We start from the raw sequence: 20,000 nt of genomic DNA, 5'->3' as shown, positions 1-20,000 counted from the left end.
ATCCGGATGTCTTAGGTACGGCTAATTATGGGTAAGGAGAGACCGGGCGGCGAATTACTTGGGAAAATAAAAAGCAAGAAGAGAAGAAGACTGATTCGGTTTCTCTGTGAACTTTCCCATCACACCGAGATCGTTAGCAATCTCAGAAAAAGCAAGATATAAAAATCAATTTCATTTTTGTCGCCGACTTCCTTCCTTTATCCTCCTCCTTCTCCTCCTCCTCTTCTTCTTCTTCTCCTCCTCCTCATCCTCCTCCTCCTCCTTCTCCTCCTCCTCCTCATTTTCCTCCTCCACGTCGTCTTCAGGGCTCTTATTGTAAAGTGCTGGGTAGATCTCCCAGTAATTATGGAAGGGAAATGGTTATTTTTATGAAGCTTTTGATACAATTAAAAAAAAAACCTTGCCACGAGTGTATTTGTATCTCTCTCTCTCTCTCTCTCTCTCTCTCCTACCACACGTATTTTATAATCTCTCTCTTTCTCTCCTACCACACGTATATTATAGTCTCTCTCTCTCTCTCTCTCTCTCTCTCTCTCTCTCTCTCTCTCTCTCTCTCTCTCTCTCTCTCTCTCCAGATTTGCCCGAGGCTAAGAGTGACTTGCATAGCGAAATAATAATTAAAGACAGTCCCAGGAAGGCAGGCAGGCAGGCAGGCAGGCAGGAAGGCCGTGCTTGCAAAGAGGCGGAAGCAAGAAAGGGCGAGTCATTTAAAGGAAACGAGAAAGACTAAAAGGGATTTACTTAAAACGCCATAACTAAATACTTAATTAAATAATGCAAGGCTGCCAGAGTAAGAACGGTCATGAGAAAGACGGGAAAAATGAAAGTTATGGAAATATTATCAAGAGGGAAAGCGGTTATAAAAGAAATGGGGAAAACAAAAGCTATGGAAATAGTATCAAGAGGGAAAAACGGTTATAAAAGAAAATGGGAAAACAAAAGTAATGGACATATCAAGAGGAAAACGGTTATAAAAGAAATGGGGAAAACAAAAGCTATGGAAATAGTATCAAGAGGGAAAAACGGTTATAAAAGAAAATGGGGAAAAAAAAGTAATTATCAAGAGGGAAAACGGTTAAAATGGGAAAACAAAAGCTATGGAAATAGTATCAAGAGGGAAAGCGGTTATAAAAGAAATGGGGAAAACAAAAGCTATGGAAATAGTATCAAGAGGGAAAAACGGTTATAAAAGAAAATGGGGAAAACAAAAGTAATGGACATATCAAGAGGGAAAACGGTTATAAAAGAAATGGGGAAAACAAAAGCTATGGAAATAGTATCAAGGGGGAAAGCGGTTATAAAAGAAATGGCGAAAACAAAAGCTATGGACATATTATCAAGAAGGAAAAACGGTTATAAAAGAAAATTGGGAAAACAAAAGCTATGGAAATAGTATCAAGAGGGAAAACGGTTATAAAAGAAAATGGGGAAAACAAAAGCTATGGAAATAGTATCAAGAGGGAAAACGGTTATAAAAGAAATGGGGAAAACAAAAGCTATGGAAATAGTATCAAGGGGGAAAGCGGTTATAAAAGAAATGGCGAAAACAAAAGCTATGGAAATAGTATCAAGAGGGAAAACGGTTATGAAAGCAAATGGGGAAAACAAAAGCTATGGAAATAGTAAAGAGGGGAAAAACGGTTATAAAAGAAAATTTGGAAAAAAAGCTATGGAAATAGTATCAAGAAGGAAAAACGGTTATAAAAGAAAATTAGGGAAAACAAGAGCTATGGAAAATAGTATCAAGCGGGGGAAAACGGTTATAAAAGAAAATGCGGAAAACAAAACCTATGGAAATAGTATCAAGAGGGGAAAAACGGTTATAAAAGAAAATGGGGAAACCAAAAGCTATAGAAATAGAATCAAGAGAGAAAAACAGAAAAAACCAACACGAAGGCTGTGGGAATGATGAGACGAAGTTTGACGGAAAGCGGAAAGTTTGAAGGAACGAGAAAGATATTTTTCACAGCCTCACTCCAGACGCGGAAGACTGAGAGAAGATTAAGAGAAGATTGACAGAGAGGATTTTACTCATTGCAGTCTGCTTCGATCCTAAGAATAACGAGGATTCGGACAAGACGAACATCTTACGATTCCCGCCATTACGGAGAAATTTTTTCCCTCGCGAAGGGAAACTTTTTATCTTTTAATTTCTCCGGCAAAAAGCCCCAAATGAATTTGGACAGGGGCCCTGGTTCACATGTCCCTCACGTTACAAATTGATCAATTTGCCTGTCTGCGAGATGGACAGGCGTGACTTTCCGTGAGAAAATATGGGTTCCTAAGTGAATATTTAATGGGAGTGGGAAAAAAAACATTTGAATGACGTGCGTTATTCAATTTGGGTAATGTAATTGGGGTTATTCACCTCCAAAGACCCAGCTGATGAAGCCGCTAACTAGACCAGGAAAGAGGTTGGCGGTGGGGGGGGGGGGCGGCGGCAGAGGGCAGGGATAGGGAGTGGGAGTGTGGGGTGGGGGACTACATGTCTTCAGGTGTTCGTGAGAAGCGCAGGAAAATTTTTATTTGAAATTTCTCGAGAAAAGCGCAAAGGAGTATTGTCCTTTCTGGAGATATGCAGGGAAATTTTGCCTCTAGATTTTTCGAAAAACGTTCAGTGAGATTTTGTCTAAAAACTTTTCGGGGAAAACGATATTCAGGGAAATTTTGTCTCGAGATTATACAAAACTTATGCACAGAAAATGTCTTAATTTTTCACGAGAAATGCAGATGGGGGCGCCTTCTATATATCTTAATAATTTGCGGCAAATATTTCAAAAATTTAATGAACGAAAAGTTAACAACTGTCACATTCACAAAGTTTTATAGGTCTACTTATCAGTCTAAATAAAACGTTTCTCCCACCTCGATCCATCTAGCTATAAATGTAGGCATGTATGGGTACTTTCGCCGCAAGTATAATAAATTCTCTCTCTCTCTTAATTTCCTTTACTATGTCTATGCTGGCTTTAAATATAGCTTAGTTTTGGTCATTTTCTTCCTGGAAATCTAAAGAATTGTTTAAATTCTCAAAACATAACTGTTAACCAAAATCACCATGAAATTGTGAAGTCACGTTCCAGCTTAAAATCCGCCTCGACACTAAACGTAAATCCAATTTACTATTCATCAATCGAAAGAGACTAATTATTGTAGCAAAAGGTTCTACACGCTCATGTATTGTCTTTATTCACCTCAGGTGCAGAGGACCAAGACAGAATTTGCAAGGTCTGTGGTTCGATCTCGGTTTGCCGCTCACAAGTCGACCCAGCTGTAACCGGAGTCAAGCAAAACGGCACGGGGCTACAACCTCATCTCTTCATTGGTTGAGAACCGGAAGTCTGTACCTTGCTGATGGCCCCCTTGCCTTTGAAAGCAGAAGGTGTATGTGATAAATCATCCGTAATTTTGATTGCCCCTAATTTACAAGATGCAATCTCTCCATAGTAACCTATCTATCTATCTATCTATCTATCTATCTATCCGTCCGAATGAGGTTTCAAAGAAAGGCAGTAACTTAGCATAACTAAATAAAAAATAAAAAATAAAGTATTTTCTACTTGTTTTCCTCCTTGAAACATTAGTTGCGATCAGCAATGAAAGAATGAACGAAATTCTAATGAAGCGACACTGAAACATTGTAAATGAGACCTTTAAAGAAACTCTTTTATGGCAAGGCGATTTCAGCTCTATTTTAGCCGAGCGGGTGACGAGTAAAATGCAAAAGTTATCATGAAACACCTACAAACAAACTAATTTTGGAACGGTAAATCGTCCTCGTTGGTTATATAAAATGCATCATTAAGGAATGACATGATTCAATTTGCGTGAAAAATTAAAAATAAAATCAATCAAATGAGTGGTTTACGTAAACAGCAAAATAACTGTATTTATGGGCATAAACTCTAATTAAAAAACATATAGAAAGCTGGCTTATACATACGCCTATTTTATACACTTATGCATATTTACCGAGTTGACTGTAATAACCATAAACTAAAATTATATTAAACAGTTCTCTTCACAATCTTATTAACAAATATACACTGTACTTTCAAATCACACAGCAATGAGAGATGACATTTCAATTGGAACTTCTTAAAGCAAAGGGAAAATAATGCAAAGATCTTATCAAGATTACCAGTATAATTAAAAGACTCTCATTATATATAACAAGTAGGTCTTATATATTAGTTACGCTGTCAAACCTTCAGACTGCCTCGTTAAATCACTTCATTCACGAATATCATTAAAAAAAATACAAAAGATCATTTAAGATTATTGCTCAATTCATGGCTAATAATATTTGAGAGTATTCCCTATGCGGCCAAAAAGCAGCCGGTTTGTTCAAACTACGTTGTGCCCCCCCCCCCCCCCAAAATGGCAAAGGTGTGACGAATGGTAATTCTTCATTACCTGTAATTATGACTATTTTACCTGTTATTCCATGACTCTCACATCCTGAATTGGAAATAAAATCGCCGCAAATACCTGACTATTCTCAATGTTTAAATAAAATACGTAAATATCGATATAATTGTGATTAGTCTACAAAATGGGAGAAATGCAAGATACATATATGAATAATCACTGGTTCTGTATCATGATCAGTTACTGCCGCGGTGTGGAGTCTGCGGTGGGAGGCTGAGCCAACATTCTTTGGAAGCTTGAATAGGTTTCACCTACTGAATAAAAAATGCTGCATGTATATATTACAGAAGAAGACTCAAGTACAAAAGCATCCGCACCCATACATATATATACATATATATATATATATATATATATATATATATATATATATATATATATATATATATATATATATATATACATTTACAACAAACAGAACTTGTGAGCTAGAGGCGGCAAGCGAGCCACAGACTTAACAAAAAGAGCCGAGCGCTGCACCAGTCCATCGTATAGGTATGTAGAAGGGAGGCACGCTAGTCCGGACGGTACGTAACGTCCATATGATCGAGACTTGACGTCTATGCACAAAAATCTTCCGCAAATATGAGCACACTGGGATGACTATATGCTTTAAATCTCAAATACACGTTAATACATACATACAACATATATATATATATATATATATATATATATATATATATATATATATATATATATATATATATATATATATATATATATATATATATATATGAATGTCTTTCACTGTAATACCACAGTATAATATGAATATAAAAAGGCCCATAAAACACTATTTGAACGATGCAACCATATATTTCGAGCACCTCCTTCTGTGCCCCTGTTCACTGATAAAATATGGACAGATGATAGATACAAGGGTACATATACTAAACATATGTAGGTGTGGCATATGTTTAGTATATATACCCTTGTATCTATCACCTGTCCATATTTTACCAGTGAACAGGGGCACAGAAGGAAGTGCTCGAAATATATGGCTGCAACGTTCATACAGCGTTTTATCGGCAATTTGATCGTCATATACATATATATATATATATATATATATATATATATATATATATATATATATATATATATATATATATATATATATATATACATTTTATAATATATATATATATATATATATATATATATATATATATATATATATATATATATATTTTATAAATACTATATATATATGTGTGTGTGTGTGTGTGTGTGTGTGTGTTTGTAAGCCTTAAAATACAAATAGCTCATTTCCCGCAATAACTCTCTTTTTTCCTTAATCAAGGCATTTCGACACTTACACCCATTAGCTTCCAGATATAATTCCAATTACGAATTTCTTGTAATGCCCAACATCAAGCGATAAACAGATGAAAGCCTTACTGCGCTTCCTGAAGGTCTCACAAATTTCGGCACTCCCTTTATTCCTGTAATAATAACAACGATTTAACAGCGCAAAAGTGATAAACAGGTGAAGAAAATGGGATGAAGATTACAGGAAACATTTATAAGAACCGATGTAAATTGCGGGCTTGTGATTAATGGCACTTTTGGCTAATGCAGTTTGCAAGAATTCGGCGGTAAAACTCCGACATCGCAGGAATAGCAGCAATCTACGTGGTTTGCTGTTTTTTTTTTTTTTTTTTTGCACATTAATTTAAGAAGTCCGTGTTTTGCACAATTATACATACATGCATGTACACGCACACTCTTGCTACACACATACGTACATACACTTACATACATTATATATATATATATATATATATATATATATATATATATATGTGTGTGTGTGTGTGTGTGTATGTATGTATGTATGTATGTATGTATGTATGTATGTATGTATGTATAACTGAATCACGATAACATGGAACGTGATGAATATATAAATATAAAGGCAATACCACGAAGGAAAGTGAAACAACGGAGTGGTGCTACTAGGCCTTTCGACTTACTGTATATATGTATATGTATATGTATATATATATATATATATAATTTATGTATATATAATATATAATATGCAGACATGTATGTATATATACATATATATTGCTTTAATGTTGCTTATTACCACCCGATAAATGAAAGAAAAGACGATTAACATAACCGAAATTTTAAAATAAAAGCCACAGTTTTGAGTGTATATATATACATATACATATACACAAATAAAATTTATGTATATATATAATATATAATGTACAGACGTATATGTATATGTATATATATATACATATTGCTTATTACTACCTGATAAATGAAAGAAAAAGACGATTAATACAACCGAAAATTTTAAAATAAAAGCCACAGCTTTGAGGAGCGTCCAATAATCCAAGAACTTTTACTCCAGGCGTGAACCTATCATCATCCTGATTCTCCAGAACACCACACTGAAGCAGAAATCTATGAAAGGTTAGATTTATTACGATAAACAATAAAACACCAAATAAATATACTCATTAGGAATTCCTGTTGTTTCAGAGAATTATGGACCACTGTATAGGAACACAGTAAAGGATGTGGAAATCACTGTACTCTTGTTTCAAATTATTCTTGCACGTATCACCGCTAAGTATTAGAACTTAAATCGACATAAATATGGGCAGTATTTCAATCTGATGGGAATATTAAAATTGTAATAAGTATTTCTATTATTTACGGCACGCATGAAAGGTGAGGATATTACTGAACTGAATACAAGCACTGAGACTTATGAGGTCATTCAGCGCTGAAACGGAAATTGGCAGTAAAAGGTTTGAAAGGTGTGATAGGAGGAAAACCTCGCAGTTGCACTAGGAATCAATTGTTAGGAGAGGGTGGAAAGCAAGATGGAAGAAAGAGAATATGAAAGGAGGTACAGTAAATGGAACGAAAGAGGTTGCAGCTAAGGGCCGAGCTGCACGCTGCAAAGAACCTTAAGTAATGCCTAAGTGCACCGAATGAGGTGCACTGACGGCGCTAACCGCCCCCCCTCCACCCCTTACGGGGCTGAGGGTACTGTAGCCCTATTATTTGATATTTATGAGATTCTCATTCATTAAATGCAGTGACATTATTAGCTGTGTTTTGGTAACAAAAGAGAGATGAGGAAATCATTGCATTCCCATTATTAGACATTTCTGAGAGAACTTGAAATCCTTACTCATTAATAGTACTATTATTAGCTGTGTTTTGCAATAACAAGCTTGGTTGATGCTTGGTTGGAAAACAATTATTAAATGAGTTCCAATTATTTGACTTTTATTATTAGACATGAGGGTCTTTCTCATTAAAAGTTCTTCGTTGGAGGGGTGGGTAAAGCTTTCGGCTGGCACGCTGTTGGCCCAGCGTTCGACTCTCCGACCGCCCAGTGAAGAATTAGAGGAATTTATTTCTGGTGATAGAAATTCATTTCTCGTCATAATGTGGTTCGGATTCCACAATAAGCTGGAAGTCCCGTTGCTAGGTAACCAGTTGGTTCTTAGCCGCGTAAAAATAAATCTAATCCTTCGAGCCAGCCCTAGGAGAGCTGTTAACCAGCTCAGAGGTCTGGTTAAACTAAGATATACTTAACTTTCTCGTTAAAAGTAATGATATTAACTAAATGTCTTCTAAAGACACACGTTTAGTTAGTGCTTGCAATAATATTTCCTCAGAAAGCAATTGTTAATTAAAGCTATGAATCAGGGAGCTGTCTGCAGAAAATACTCAAAAGAAAATTCCAAGAAACATTACAGAAAATCGATCAAAGCAACGCTCAATGTGAGTTTGGATGTTCTGGCGTCTTGAGGCTGGAAACCACACCTAAAAACCACAGGACAAACGCTGTGTTTTTATCACAAGGGAATGTGAAACTCTCTCATTCTCCCCAACTTAGATATGGGAGAGGAAAATCGAGGAATTCACCTCTCCTGGTCGATAAACTTTTTTTTTAAACGACTTTCGCAGGAATTCGTTTTTGAGAACCGCCACGGAGCATTCCCACGTACGGGCGCAAGACGAGGTGTTTACCCAACCCTATGAAACCACAGTAAACACGGAATTACCGTGAGCTGAGACTGTAACGAAGAACCAGGAAGTGTTTTCTCTGTCAATTGCACTTTTTACTCCGAGGTGCCTCCAAGTTTCTACAGTTCTCTCAGAAAAAGCGGCTCGGGCAGAATCTAAGAAGTTTGAAAATATCAATGCAAATCTCGTCAATGAGAGGCCACTACTAATCAAGTCTGGAAATATCAACGCAAATTTCTCAATCAGATGCCATTACTAATCAGGTTCGGAAATATCACTGCAAATCTCAGGTGACATTACTAAAGAAGTTTGAAAATATCAATGCTAATCTCGTCAATCAGATGCCATCACTGATGAAGTTTGAAACTATCAATGCAAGTCTCATCAATCAGCTGCTATTACTAATGAAAAGTTTGGAATTCCCTGTAAACCATATAACACAGGATATTCCAAGCATACATAGAAAAATTAGATGAAATTAGATGAATCATTTTCTCATGAAAGTCCATTACAGAAACTTTTTTTTTTTTTGATATTCTGTCTTGGCTCGAAATTCCGACATATCTTTAACTGTAAGCCTAGAGGCAGTCAATCCACTATATTCCATATACATTCCACCATATTCTACTGTATTTTATTTTGTGATAACCTGATAATCAATATGAACCGACTACCCTTTTTCATTACAAGCTATCGGTTGTCGCGCTGATATCAAGAGAAGTTGTATTATGTTTGAGTAAAAAGAATATACTTGACAAGATTACAGATGCCAACTTGGCCTTTTATTATCAATTAGGAAACTATTTTTCAGCACCAAATTATTTTAAAACTAATATCCGGTTTCATAAAATCAAAGGGAATGTACAATACGTACTTATCAGAAGAGTTTAACGTTTACGAAAGAGAAATCATTTGGTTACGAAGAAAGTTTTAGACACTTGTGGAAATATACAGACATTCTTATCATTGCTATCATGATTTCTGAAAAGTTTCCACAAACCTTCTGTTTTCTAAGGTGAAGTTTTAATGCCAATATTGGTTCAAAATAACAAGTTCCTTACAATATAAATGTAACGCACAAATGAATAAAGCGATTTACCTATCAGACAAGAAACTACTTCCATTATGGAGGTAATAAATTCGCCTATCCAAAATAGCCTTTTGTGAGATCGAAATATTAGAATTGTGTTAAGAATAGGTCTATAATCGGCAATGAAAATCCTGAGATAGCATCTGCTTATTTAGCCAGTTATGTACAGAAGCATTGGGACCTATTCCCCACTGGCTGTCGGCGTAAGAAACAGGAGATCAGCGCTTGCCCTATGAGCCTACAGAGGCCCAGGAAGACTTTAACTTTTTAACTTAATGCAGAAGTTCGCATGGTTTATAGCTAGCAATGTCTGTGATAAATAGCTAAATACTGAGCGCAAAATATCTACTAGTAAGGGATGTTCACGGGGATATTTAATAAGTCACGTCCAGCTAGTGTTAAGCATAACTGATAAGTTAAGTATACCTTAGTTTAACCAGACCACTGGGCTGATTATTAACAGCTCTCCTAGGGCTGGCTCGAAGGATTAGACTTATTTTACGTGGCTAAGAACCAATTGGTTACCTAGCAACGGGACCTACAGCTTATTGTGGAATCCGAACCACATTATATCGAGAAATGAATTTCTGTCACCAGAAATAAATTCCTCTAATCCTTCACTGGCCGGCCGGAGAATCGAACGCAGGCCTAGGAGAGTGCTAGGCGAGTACGATATCGACCCATCCAGTGAAGAACAGCATAACTGATAAACAGTTGTTAGAGCACCTAAAAGTTGTGACATAAAACGCGTCCATTGTTATATCAAGCTACTAAATATTTACACCCGAAAGTGGCAATAAAGTAATAAAAGAAGATATGAAAACTGATAGGAGAAAGAGATCATAAAAATCACTGTGCATTGTTCTTGAAATAAACACTGCCTACAGATTTACTGACACGGATGTCTGGTGGGCGAGAGAGAGAGAGAGAGAGAGAGAGAGAGAGAGAGAGAGAGAGAGAGAGAGAGAAGCAGGCTGGAACTATACATTTTTTTTATTATAATTCATAACAGAAAGTTTGCTTATAGTCGAAATCAATGTAATATGGTCGCCTGTGGCTCCATCTATCTTTCTATACCTTTCGAATCTATGGTTGACAGTTAAATGTCATCTCATCAATCTTGAAAATTGGTTAGAGTAAGTTGGCCTTATGCCAGCACACGCCTTGGCCTTAGGCGGCCCGTAAGTGTGGTAAGGTGAGAAAGTTAATAAGAGGCCTGGTGAAAACCTCTGGATTCATAAAAAAAAAAAAAGCAAGTAAAATGTGTGCCAAAGTTTCTTCGGCGCAATCGAGTTTTCTGTACAGCGTATAATCTTTCAGTGGTCTCGGTATAATGCTGTATGAGCCGCGGCCCATGAAGCTTTAACCACGACCCTGTGGTGGCCTACACTATATCGTTGCCAGAAACACGATTATGGCTAACTTTAACCTTAAATAAAATAAAACTACAGAGGCTAGAGGGCTGCAATTTGGTATGTTTGATGATTGGAGGGTGGATGACCAACATACCAATTTGCAGCCCTCTAGCCTCAACAGTTTTTAAGATGGACAGAATGAGCGCAGACAGAAGAAAGTGCCGGCGGACGGACTAAGCCGGCACAATAGTTTTCTTTTACAGAAAACTAAAACCAACACAGGCGAACCACTGGACAATATCGAAGCCTAGTTCGAGAGACATGAGACGCACCTGATAAGACCCAAGGTTTCAAAAGTTTCGAACCAGCGTCTAGCTAAATTGCACATCCGCTACGGCTGGTGGTCCCGTAACTCTCGTCATCTCCCTTCGAAAGCCTCTTATCTCTTGATTTGACGTTGATTAACCGTAAATGTCTCCTAAACATCTACGACGACTTATTATCCAGCGGCCCTTGTTGGGTAAGTATATGTGAAGACGATATTACTCTCCTTCTATAGCGCTGGACCACGGTATTAACCCGGCGTGTATCCACCTACTGCGAGGTGCTAGTACTTAACAAAGGGGAAGCTCCCTGGGCCGCCGCGTTTAGTACTAGCCCCTCGGGGATCAAAGCATTACATACACCCATTTCTATATTGCCTGGTCGACAAATTATATTAATAAACGATATCTTCGTGCGGGCGGATCCTTTATTAGCATGAGTCTACCCTTGGACTTTGACAAAGGTGGGTACATACCGGGTTAATACCCTGGACCACCGCTATCGTACGTGATTACAAGTACTGACGTACCCTCCTCTTCCACGGCGATTCAGAATAACAAAGCACTACTTCTATTTAATCTAAAATAACGGTGAGTAAGATTAAGTCACTTACGTCAGAGCCAACCCACTGCCTTTGCGGGACGGAGCGGCCTTTAAAACGAGCTGCGTTTTTCGGTAATTTAGCCTCATTTGAGAGAACATTCACAACGTTACAGCAGACCCCAAAATGAAATTAAACCACTTAACGCCAAACTTTCCTTTTTTTTTTTTTTCTTAACATCGCCGACTGGTAACCATTACAATCAGCCATTTATCGGCAATCTAGGCTCATTTGAAGATCATTCGGATCGAGGGACGTCGACGAAGCGGGCTACAATAATCCTCTAATTTGCTTCTCTAGAAAGAAAAACAAAAAAATCAAACCAAAACTCTCTTCTCTCGGTCGGCTGATCAATTCATCAATTTGCCTCGGCTCGCATTAATGGCGGATAATTTGCTGAAATCACCGGCTTCGTCTCCCCCATAACTTGACCGTAATGTTCTCATAAGCGGGGACCCCCTTTATATCAAGTGGCTGGTGTGAAGTATATACCGTCTCGCTCGGACTGACGGCAAGGATGAGAAAATCTTGATAAAAAAACATACGGGAAAGAAAGGAAGGATTGGAAAATGAGATGATAAAACCAGGAAAGATTTAGGGCACAGAATGAAACAGATGAAATCTTGATATGCATATGTAATAATATATACATATATATATATATATGTGTGTGTGTGTGTGTGTGTGTAAACACACAAGCTATATGCATTGAAATTGAAAAATTAAGCCACCTGTGTAACAATGGTAGGAATGATAATCAGAGAAAAAGTAATTTAATTCAGATTATATATATATATATATATATATATATATATATATATATATATATATGTATATATATATATGTGTGTGTGTGTATAATTATACATAATATAAATATATATTATATATATTTATATATATATATATATATATATATATATATATATATATATATATATATACATACACACACACACACACAGCAGACATAAACAAACTCACATACAAAGATGGAAATCCATCACGGGGTCACTTACCCTCATAAATTCAAGGCCTCGTTCGTGAATTGGAAGGAACCAATGGATGGCATTTATGCAAATAGTCTCTCTCTCTCTCTCTCTCTCTCTCTCTCTCTCTCTCTCTCTCTCTCTCTCTCTCTCTCTCTCTCTCTCTGAAGGGTATGTCTCATGAACTGGATGCATTGAACAGTGTCTGAAATTGGCAAAAGCGAATTCTCTCTCTCTCTCTCTCTCTCTCTCTCTCTCTCTCTCTCTCTCTCTCTCTCTCTCTCTCTCTCTCTCTTCATGCCATATTAGGGAACCGTGTCCTCCTCCTCTTCCTTCTCCTCCTCCTCCTCCTCCTCCTCCTTCTCCTCCTCCTCCTGGACAATGATCCTCGAAGGAAGATCTTCCTCGAGTATTCGTGGTCTTGGTTTAATGAAGGAGATACTCGAAGTCTCAGTGTGATTGCGAGCACCGAGAAGAGTCACTTTGTAAACACTCGGAGGTCGGGAGCCTCGGTCGAATGCTTTTCTGGCTAAGCAGCTCGATGACCTGGCTGAAAGTCTCGCTTATTTCTAATGATGCTGCCTCTCTATCTGATTTGCATGCTTACACACACACACACACACACACGCCCACACCCACACACACACACACACACACACACACACATATATATATATATATATATATATATATATATCATATATACATATATTTATATATATATATATATATATATATATATATAAATATATATATAATATATATATACAAATATATATACTATATATATACATATATATAAAGACTATATATACATATATATGCGTGCGATTAATTAAACAGAATATGGCCACAAAGAAGGTGAAATAACTGATCTTTCCACATAAGCATTAACCCTTCAGACAATGCAACATCACCAAAAACATTGGCAAGTTATGCTTGCATGCAACTTGATAGCATTTACCACTTAACTAAGAATATTTGACGTTATATTGTAGCCCCTACGTCATAGCTAAAACGCCTTTTGAAGGCAGTAAAGCAGCATTTTTCACCTGTTTAAATGCCTCTTGTTGGCAATTTCGCGGAAAGTATGTAAAAAAAATTATTATAAGCCATCTCACTTGGAAAATGGGATTCAGGACGAACTTAACCTGTGAAAGAGAAACCCCCTAATTCTTCTCTTTGAGAAACTCTCTAATCCAAGTCTTTCAGAAATTCCAAGATCCTGGTCTTAAAAAAAAAAACTCTAACCAAGATCCTTAAAAAATTCCGTGGTCCTGTCTTTCAGAAATTTCCCAATCTTGAGGAATTCCCTAATCCAGGTCTTTCAGAGATTCCATGATCCTGGCCTTTCAGAAAATCTAATCCATGTCATTCAGAAATTCCATAATCCTGGTCTTCCAGAAACTCTCTAATCCAGGTCTTAGGAAGTTACCTAATCCTTGTGTTTAAGAAATTCTGTAATCCAGCTCTTTCAGAAAATCACTAATCTAAGTCTTTCAGAAATTCCTTAATCCTGGTGTTTTAGAAACTCTATATAATCCAGGTCTTCCGGTCCAGAAAATCCCTGATCCAAATCTTTCGGAAACTCTCTACTAATCCTAGTCTTTCAGAAATTCTCTAATCTTGGTGTTTTATAAATTCTGTAACCAAGACTTTCAGAAATTCCATAATCCTGGTCTTTCAGAAATTCCCTAATCTTGGTGTTTTATAAATTCGGTAATCCAGGAATTTCAGAAAATCCTTAACCCAAGTCTTTCTGAAAATCTCTAATCCAGGTTTTTCAGAAATTCCATAATCCAGGTCTTTCAGATAATCCCTAATCCAAGTCTTTCAGAAACTCTCTGATATAGGTCTGTCAGAAATTCCTAAATCCTTGTTTCAGAAATTCTGTAATACAGCTCTTTCAGAAAATCCCTAATCCACGTCTTTCATGATTCCCTAATCTTTGTGGTTAAGAAATTCCCTAATATTGGTATTTTGGCAATTATATAATCCAGGTCTTTCAGAAAATCCCTAATCTATGTCTTTCATAACTCCCTAGTCTTGGTGCTTAAGAAATTCCCTAATGCTGGTGTTTTAGCAATTATATAGTCCAGGTCTTTCAGTAAATCCCTAATCCATGTCTTTCAGAAGCTATCTAATCCAGGTCTTTCAGAAATACCTTAATCCAGCTCTTTCAGGAGTTCTCTAATCCAGGTCTTTCAGAAATTCACTAATCCTGGTCTTTCAGAAACTCTCTAATCCAGGTCTTTCAGAAATTCACTAATCCAGCTCTTTCAGAAACTATCTAATCCAGGTCTTTCAGAAATTCCTTAATCCAGCTCTTTCAGAAAATCTCTAATCCAGGTCTTTCAGAAATTCACTAATCCTGGTCTTTCAGAAACTCTCTAATCCAGGTCTTTCAGAAATTCACTAATCCAGCTCTTTCAGAAACTCTTTAATCCAGGTCTTTCAAAAATTCACTAATCCTGGTCTTTCAGAAACTATCTAATCCAGGTCTTTCAGAAATTCACTAATTCTGGTCTTTCAGAAACTATCTAATCCAGGTCTTTCAGAAATTCACTAATTCTGGTCTTTCAGAAACTATCTAATCCAGGTCATTCAGAAATACGAAATACCCTAATCCAGCTCTTTCAGAAACTCTCCAATCCAGGTCTTTCAGAAATTCACTAATCTTGGTCTTTCAGAAACTCTCTAATCCAGGTCTTTCAGAAATTCACTAATCCAGTCTTTCAGAATCTATCTAATCCAGGTCTTTCAGAAATTCCATAATCCTGGTCTTTCAGAAACTCTCTAATCCAGGTCTTCCAGAAACTCTCTAATCCAGGTCTTTCATAAACTCTCTAATCCAGGTCTTTCAGAAATTCATTAATCCTGATCTTTCAGAAGTTACATAATCCTGGTGTTTCAGAATACCCCTAATCCATGTCTTTCAGAAACTCTCTAATCCAGGTCTTTCAGAAATTCACTAATCCCGGTCTTTCAGTAATTAACTGATCCAGGCCATCCAGAATTCTATAATCAAGGTTTTTTAAGTGAGTAATCGTTGTAGGTCCTATAAAAATAGCACCTACAGAAAAAGAAAATACTAATAAAAAACCTACGAGGCATGTAGGAAGTATCTGAAAAATAAAAAAAAAAAAATTCATCATCAATTATGAAGACGAACAGATAAAGGGTCGGTGATGCAGTTACAAACTTCCTTGTTTTTCGTAACTTCAAAACTTCAAGAAAGCTTAATTTTTTTTTGGTAAAAGGTTACATGGCATCTCTAATCACCAGCACTCTTTTGCAAAGACATCATGGATAATACAGATATATCGGTTGTTAATACGGATTTTCATGCATTTTTTTTAATAACAATTTTCACAGCATAAAGAACTTTTAAAGATAATGTAAAAATTTATGAAGAGGGAATCATGAATTTTTCATGATGTCAGAATAAAAAACATGGTCATTAATTCTTATTAATTCAAGTATCACATCTCTAACCAATTTTGCATAAGACCCATTCAAAATTATTCTTTCATGCAGTTCTTACTACGAGTGTATCGCATAAGATTCGTAATTAATGTTTCTTGACTAAGATTTGCGATCGTATTTAAAGCTCCTCGCATACGATTTGCATTGACGAGGTTTCTTGCACAAGATTCGCGTCCAGTGTTTCTGCGCAAACGATCGGCATTGAAGATAATTCTTGCATAAAACCGCCATCAAGAATTGCATTTCCATCCTAATACCTCAAGCCAAGCATCCAGTAATTACGGATGAGTCGAGAGAATGAATACATACTAGTAAAATAGGGGAGAAATATGGACTATGAACATCCAGGCTCTTGGAATTCCATGATCTCCGCGCTCCCCCCCTCCCCCTCCCTACTCCCCACCTCACTCGGCCTCCTCCACACATCCCCGCCCTAACATTATCTCTGTTTCAACTGGTAGTCCTCCCCTCGACCAGGGACCATGTCCCGCCCTGAACCTACCCATGGAACTTACCTCGCCCCAGTCTTTCGGTTCGGGGCGGCCGAGGTGCTGCCTGTGCGTGTGCGTTCGTGTGTCAGTGTTTGCGGGGAGTTATCAGCCCGCTGCATGAGATCGGAGCAGCTTAGTGCTCCTGCGACAGTGTGCGAGTGAGGTGCCGTCAGTTTTCGCTCCCTCCAGCTGAATTTCAGACGTGCGCGACATAACCATAACAGAGCTTTGTTATGCGTCGTTTATCAAGTCGTCGATGGTGAGTACCGAGTCTAAAGCCGAAGCCTTTTCGGTTGCAAAAGTTTTTCCTCGGTTACGTCGACTGGAATTCGAGTTATTCCAGCGGCCCGATCGGCTAAGCATTCTGTTTGCAATTTCAAGCAAAACTCTCTCGCCGTTCACTGTTTCGCTGTGAAATGATCGCACCGGAACGGTCATCCCGGAAATAACGCGGAGAGCTGTCAAGAAAAGGCGTAAGGCCTTTTCATGACGATCTGGAGAGGGTCGTACCATAACGCGAGTGGGTAAAACTTTCGAGGAATCTGGGCGCCAGAGAAACAGCGGAATACGAGAAGATATGAATGATTCTAAATATGGAAGACGTTTTTGATGACATATGTCAAGCACAGCCTCACGGAGAGCTTAGATCTACATCAAAATATTCGAGATAGCGAGACCGGATAGCATGCGTAAGTACGCATTTCGTCTCTCTCTGAGATATCGTACGTGACATGAGTAGGATGTGTCAATGTCTGCGATAGCATCAAGTCTACGCAACATTAACTACAGATAAAGAAGACAAATAATCGTAGATTTATATCATTTTTCAAGTCCCAAGAACAAAGCTCATGAGTCATAGCATCTAGTTCATCTTATGTATCTAAACAAAAACAAAAATAGATAAACTGTTAGTGATTTAGGTTAATTATCTGATCGTGGAGGTAGAACAAAAATATCCTTTACGAAAGTAACATTGTTTGAAATAGTCGAAGTTTGGCATAAATGTCTAATTTGTAGAAGATAATGATCTGTGCTTTAAACCCAGCATCCACGTGAAACCTCATTACTGCATTGTAGGAGTTTTGCTTTAATTTAGGCCTATATAGGACCACAAAATGTTTTTTTCCTTTAAACCAAATCTGTTTCTCCTTAGCTTTTGTCTTCCGTCATCTCTTACCTTTACTATAAACTTGAAACTCTCGATTTCATTGCGGCATTGGACAAACTGGTACTGATTTCATTCAGAGTGAGAACGAAAGCAAAATATCTTTATTTTCACTTTCATTTTAAAATGAACGGTCATTCGTGATGAATAACCAATGAAGTCATTATCTCCCAAAGTGTAAAATGAGAAAGCAGAGAAAGGATGACGAATAAATGAGGGTAAATTATTTCCCAATGAATGTATATCATCTTCAACATACGCTGAATTTCAAGAAAATTTTGTAGAAGGCAATTTAGAAATGAGAGAGATGAGAGAGAGAGAGAGAGAGAGAGAGAGAGAGAGAGAGAGAGAGAGAGAGAGAGAGAGAGAGAATGGTTATGAAATAGCTTGAAAGAGAATAATTACTGACTACACATAAATCAGGCCCACCCCGTCAGGAAGGACAGAGAGAGAGAGAGAGAGAGAGAGAGAGAGAGAGAGAGAGAGATTATAAATGACAGAACCCACCCATTCAGGAGACACGGTGACAGAGAGTGAAAAAAAAAAGAATAAAAAAAAAATACACATTGAAGCTGTCCCATCTACAAAGATTAACGATGGAGAGAAAGAAAATGACAGTATGAACAGAAATCGAACTAAACACAACAGACACAGAGAGAGAGAGAGAGAGAGAGAGAGAGAGAGAGAGAGAGACAGACAGACAGACAGACAGAGAGAACGAAAGGGCGTTATCGAGTTTATCGTAGAGCGTGACTCATCCCAGTTCGCTGAGGCTGAACTGAAACGTGTAACAGCTGCTGAAGTTAGTGAAATTGTGCAGATCGTAATACGATTTATATATTCTCCTCTTCGGGAATTGATGCCTCCTTTCAACGGAACCACGAGAATTTATGCGCTCGTGTCTTGTCCCAGTTCCGGATATTAATATTATTATTATTCTACGCTTAATGAAGAAAGCTTTATAAACTTGTATCCTACAGATCGTGTTCTACCGGCTGAAGCTTCAAATCTTAAGAACACAAAAATTATTATTATTATTATTATTATTCAGAACATGAACCCTATTCATAAGGAACAAGTCCACAGGAGCCATTGACATGAAATTCAAGATTCCAAAGAATATTAAGGTGTTCATCAGAAAGAAGTAAGAGGAGGTAAAAAAAATACAGAAAGAAGAGATCTTATTAAAAAAATAAATTAACAAATTAATAAATAGATAAAAATGTAAGTAGATCATTAAAATACAAGGAGAACTGTATTAGGGTAGTAATGCAATGCATCTTCGCTTGGACTTTTGAAATTTCAATCGCACGACATCCTTAGGGAGACTGTTCCAGAGTCCAACGGTGTGAGGAATAAAGGAGGACCTCTGGAACTGAGAAGTTCAACAACGAGGCAAAACATTTACTGCATGTTGGTGCTTCTGTTCAGCTGACCTGGTTGCTCTCGGCAGAAAAAGGGGATCAGGAATCAGTTGCAAATCTGAAAGATCTCTGTTCAAATACAACTCAGGAAATATATAGAAGGGATTGGTGGAGTTTGTGGGTGTTAACGCAATTGCTTTCTCAAAGTGTTACTGTAACGTGCAGAAAACTACATTACTCTGGCACAAGCGATAATGGGTCAAAATGAGGCCCGAAAGTCGGAAGAGTAAGACTGAGCGTGTAAAGGTTTTCTTCTCAGGGTAAGAATTTTGAGACTGGTCAGTCTTCAGTTGAATCAATGGAGCTGATCAGTCTGAGTTAATTACATTGGACTAATCTTTCTTCTCAAGCTAAAAGTCCATAGGACTGATCAGTCTTCGTAAGTGAAGTCTGTGGGATTAATCAGTCTTCTTAAGTCTTTAACAACCGATCAGATCAGTATTCTTCAATTAAGTCCACAGGACTGATCATTCTTCATAAGTCCACACGACATATCAGTCTTCTTAAACCCACAGGACTGATCAGTCTTCTTAAGTCAAGTCCATACGACTGATCCTCTTAAGTCTCTGATCAGTCATCCACAGGATTGATCAGGCTGATCAGCAACTGATTCTCAAGTTCCCAAGGACT

The 20,000-nt window shown here is 37.4% G+C and overlaps 2 protein-coding genes across 2 annotated transcripts in view; one reads left to right on the top strand and one right to left on the bottom strand.

Annotated features, from left to right (window-relative positions):
• Window positions 1-20,000, bottom strand: part of LOC136848198 (uncharacterized) — a 194,725-nt gene that overhangs the window by 124,698 nt on the left and 50,027 nt on the right. The window lies entirely within an intron of this gene.
• LOC136848197 (uncharacterized) overlaps window positions 16,900-20,000 on the top strand; it is a 41,774-nt gene continuing 38,673 nt past the window's right edge. The window contains exon 1 of the mRNA XM_067120510.1: window positions 16,900-17,040. The gene's annotated coding sequence lies outside the window, so the exon portion shown is untranslated. The remainder of the gene's footprint in view (window positions 17,041-20,000) is intronic.

The sequence above is a fragment of the Macrobrachium rosenbergii genome, chromosome 18 (assembly GCF_040412425.1).
Source record: "Macrobrachium rosenbergii isolate ZJJX-2024 chromosome 18, ASM4041242v1, whole genome shotgun sequence".
NCBI classification, from domain to species: Eukaryota; Metazoa; Arthropoda; class Malacostraca; order Decapoda; family Palaemonidae; genus Macrobrachium; species Macrobrachium rosenbergii.
This window is presented reverse-complemented; position numbering and strand designations above follow the sequence as displayed.